General features: G+C 44.6%; 1 protein-coding gene across 1 annotated transcript in view; it reads left to right on the forward strand.

The window, feature by feature from the left end:
* Positions 1-4674: 4674 nt before the first annotated feature.
* Positions 4675-4813, forward strand: part of LOC143276044 (uncharacterized) — a 23554-nt gene continuing 23415 nt past the window's right edge. Inside the window, exon 1 of the mRNA XM_076580430.1 lies at positions 4675-4756. The gene's annotated coding sequence lies outside the window, so the exon portion shown is untranslated. The remainder of the gene's footprint in view (positions 4757-4813) is intronic.

Consider the following 4813-nt stretch of genomic DNA (forward strand, 5'->3'; position numbering starts at 1 on the left):
GCAAAAATCAGTTGCATACACATATTTATACACATTCAAAGCGCATGCTCATATTCTTCGCGAACGCGAACGACGCCGTTTTGTTTCAAGTTGTTGACCTGCCAGTTCAATCCTATATTCAATGGACAATACACGATAACATGTGATGGAAAGTTGGAAAAGGAGACCGTTAAATATTTATTCAGAGAAAGATTTGTGAATGCCTCATCACTTACTGGATTATGCCCCAAAGTGCCATAAAAATATCCACAGAATCAGTCGGAATTCAGTTAAAAATTGTAAACCATGCAAGTTAATACCCTTGAACTGAACACGATGAAACGAAACAATTTCCAGTCCTGACTTTTCTCAAAATGAAGTCCTTTTCACTACTTACGACGTTTAGAAGTACTTGTACTTAGGTCTTACATGTTATTAGTTTAACAAAATGCTACATTTGCATATCAGTTTGAAAACTATAAAACTAGAATGAACATAAAAGAGAAATTGAATTGACCGTGTCGTACTACATTGCCGGCGGGTGTAACTAAACTTGTACATCTATCTAGATCTAGTGAAAACGGCTAAATGTTGCAGTGTGATTGTGGCGATAGCCATTAAGAAGAATTTTTTACCAGCCGCCGTGGCGAAGTGGTTAGCGTCGCGGACTGACGGCTGGGAGGACGCGGGTTCGAATCCCAGTGGAGGTGGGTTTTTCGGCCCGTGGCCGGCTCCTACCCAGAGTTGAGTGTGCTGTGGGCTTAAATGGGGAGACTGGGACCACACAGTCGAGTGTCATCCACTTCAAGGATGCGTCTTTGGGTGTGTTGCTCTAATTACCTGATCAACGCTTTTCAACGCTACGAACAATCTACTAGGTAAAATGAAAAACGCTCCTCTCCCTACAACATTTTCGGTGCAGGAACTCCCTCAAAAGTTTTCTGACTTCTTCACCGGCAAAATATCATGCATTCGTGAGAAGCTTGACTCTGTTGTGTCTCCTTCTTCACCCGTTCAAGAACGCGTGTACAGTGGTCCTGTTTTACATTGTTTCCAACCGGTAACTGAAGATTTTGTGAAGAAAGTGTGTCTGAGCGCTTGTCCGAAATCCTGTGAGCTTGACCCTGTCCCGTCTTCTTTGTTGGTTGAATGTATTGATGTTCTACTGCCACATATTACTCATGTCATCAATTCTTCCTTGCTGTCTGGTTGTTTCCCTGAAAGCTTCAAGTCTGCTATTGTACGTCCACTCATCAAGAAACCATCTTTGGATCATAATTGCTTGAAAAATTATCGACCTGTCTCTAATCTGTCATTTTTATCAAAACTGCTAGAAAAGATCATATTGTCTCAGCTCTTAGCTCATCTGGAGCAGAATGGCTTACTTAATTCCCACCAGTCAGCTTATAGACGTGGTCATAGTTGCGAAACAGCCCTTCTTAGAATAGTGAATGATTTGCTTTCGGGATTTGATGAGGATAAGATATCTGTTCTCGCTCTCTTAGATTTGTCAGCAGCTTTTGACACTATCGACCACTCTATCCTCTTGAACAGACTTAAAACTTCCTTTGGTATTCGTGACACTGCACTAGCATGGATCACGTCTTACCTGTCAGATCGTACACAGAAAGTGTGTGTAAATGGTACATACTCTAGAATATCTGCCTTGAAATATGGTGTCCCACAAGGGTCCGTCCTAGGTCCTGTTCTTTTCGTGCTGTATGCGGCTCCTGTGTCGGATGTCATCAGTCATCATGCGATGTCGCATGAGAGCTTTGCTGATGACACACAACTTTATCAGTCGGCTTCCATAGCTGAATTTGATGCACGGGTGACTCAAACACAGGAGTGCATTGCTGGCCTAAAGGACTGGATGACTCTCAACAAGCTGCAATTAAATGATGATAAGACTGAATTGATGATAACCTGTCCAAAGAAGTTTCGTCAACATCCTTCCTTTCCTGACTCTGTTCTGATCAATAGCACACCTGTTTCACTTTCTCCCTCTGTTCGCAGTCTTGGTGTAATCCTGGACCAGTCTCTTTCCTTCCAACAGCACATTTCGAATATCTGTAAAGTTGCCTATTTGGAACTGCGTAGAATCAGCTCTATCCGCCACTATCTCTCAACCGATGCAACCAAGACACTTGTATGCTCTCTGGTTCTCTCAAGATTGGATTACTGCAACTCTCTTTTGGCCGGCCTTCCCAAATACCTGTTAGACAGACTCCAACGAATTCAGAATAACGCTGCCAGACTCATTTGCAGAGCTTCTAAATTTGACCATGTTTCTCCTCTCCTTCAGTCTCTCCACTGGTTGCCTGTTTCTGATCGAATAGACTACAAGCTATCCACTCTGACCTTTTCTGCAGTCAACGGATCTGGCCCCAAGTATCTTTCTGAACTCATCCATATCTATACCCCGTCTCGCCAGCTCCGTTCTTCCTCTGATACTCGACTTCTCAGGATACCTCACGTCAGAAGTAAGACCTATGGACACAGATCGTTTTCTTTTCAATCGCCAAAGACGTGGAACAAGCTCCCTGATAACCTCCGTCACTCTGATTCCCTCGCATCTTTTAAATCTCGTCTCAAAACTCACCTTTTCCCTCAGCAATAAGTTCAATTGTGGCAGGTCCACAACTACATGCATGTATATGAATGTGTATTGTGTGTGCGTGTGTTTATGTAAGTTTGTGCCTGCCTATGTGTGCGTATTTGTTAGGGTAGCTGTTAGATACACATGTATGTTAAAATGTATGTATGCAGTGTGTGTGTGTGTGTGTGTGTGTGTGCGTGCGTGCGTGTGTGTGTGCGCGTACGTGCGTGCGTGCGTGTGTGTGTGTGTGTGTGGTCACATTTTGGTGTGTGTATGTAACATAGATATAATGTGTTATGTTATCAAAAGCGTTTTTGTAAAGCACCTAGAGCAGATTTCTGGATAGTGTGCTATATAAGTATCCATTATTATTATTATTATTATCAACACTGCAAGTGTCTGTCTCTCTCGGGCCTGGTTAACGCCGGGATATCATTATGACAGGAAGCGAAGAGTACAGCCTTGTCACGCAGTCCCAAACCAAAATGGACCTCCACAGCAACATCGTCATCATCATCGTCATCCTCCTCCTCCTTCATCATCATCAATATAAACAAAATAGTCTCAAAGTCTGTGGCCTTTCATGCCCTGCTCTCATGGTGACCTCAGTTTCAATACCCCTCCACTTCCGTGCTTGGGGTGAGTCCTATCAATGTCGTCAGTGCCAGCATATTCATGGAGGGGGCTATTGTTTGAAGGACGTGGTGGCGGTCTCCACTCTGGGAGGGATGCTCACTCAGTCTGGATCCGCGACTAAGCCATTATTGTCGTTAGTAGGGGGCTTAGTAGGTGGTGTCCTAAGTACGTTAAAACAGAACAGGCACCACTGAACACCACCGAAGTGACTCAGCAGCAGTGCAGGGTCTCCTATGGTGTGTGGCCTCCTGGCGACCTAACATCGATGGTTCCCTGTGGACTGCCGACGCTGGAACTGCGACGGACGAACCCGGGTGTGGCCATGTATGGGGGGAATCTGAATGAGCGGCGTGGGAGTAATGCCACTGAAATGGTGCAGATGATGGGGCAGAAAAAAAAAAAATGTTGGGTAGTCAGAGGGCTTCTTGCATGCTGATGCCGGCCGCCGTGACACATATCGCCACATCTGGTTTTCATTGAGGGAAAAGAGCAGACAGAGGAAAGCATCGTCTGCCCAGAGCCCTCCTGCCCACGGATTTCCTTCCCCTTGGTGTGCCAGGCTGTGTCATCAACAATCAGCCTGCACAGCCACCAGAGGGCGTGTCGCCAAGGACCTTCTGAACGATCCTCGGAACCGAGAATCCTGCCATCATCATAGCATCACAGACAGCGTAGTGATCGTCATCTCATTTGTCCACTGTGCACAATTGTTGACGAGGAGTACTTATATGTTATGTTTAATCGTCTATACATAAGTGACCTTTGGTACAATTCAGTACTCTAGGAATATTACTCAGTCTTCTTGTTTCACACTAGATTTGCTCAAACGTCACGTCGAGGAGTCGAAAAGAAGAAGTCAAAGTTTACAATTTGTTTGAACGAAGCCTTCAAAAATCGGTCAATAAGTTGTGTTGTATTGTTTTGGTTTTACCGATTAAAGTATATATTGCAATCTTTTTGAAATGCTCTCTCTCTCTCTGTCTCTGTCTCTGTCTCTGTCTCTGTCTCTCTCTCTCTCTCTCTCTCTCTCTCTCTCTCTCTCTCTCTCTCTGTCTCTCAGGTTACATACAGGTGCCCAGATGTTACAACCAATACTTTCAAAGATGTACAACTATAACTCCACCACATGGTAAGGTGATTTTTTTAGGTCACAATGGAAATTTCACTGGCTCCGTACAGCAACTAAACTGGCCATTACTTTTCCAAGGTCCTTGTGGACAACATCCTGACAAGGGCAAAGAAATAAACGCGCCATTTATATTCCCAGACTGGTTTTGTTCTCGCAATGACTGTTATACACAGCAGAACCCAGCGTCCATGTCACTGTTGTACACGGAGCCTGACCAGTGCTGTAGACCAATCCAACTCGTGTTCTCTTTCTGGCAGAACATACCTCGAGCAATTGGTTCCAAGTGGAACTGTTCCAGGGCTGAATGGCCAGACCTGTATCAACACTTTCCCTGTGACAGACGTGCTCAGTGTGTGGAGGCTGAGGATGAAACTCGCTGCTCTTACTATTCGGCATATTGCGGAATTGGCTATGTAACGATGTCTATATCTATATATATCTATCTGTCTATCCATCTGTATGTATGTGTG

Source organism: Babylonia areolata, chromosome 31, assembly GCF_041734735.1.
Source record: "Babylonia areolata isolate BAREFJ2019XMU chromosome 31, ASM4173473v1, whole genome shotgun sequence".
NCBI lineage: Eukaryota > Metazoa > Mollusca > Gastropoda > Neogastropoda > Buccinidae > Babylonia > Babylonia areolata.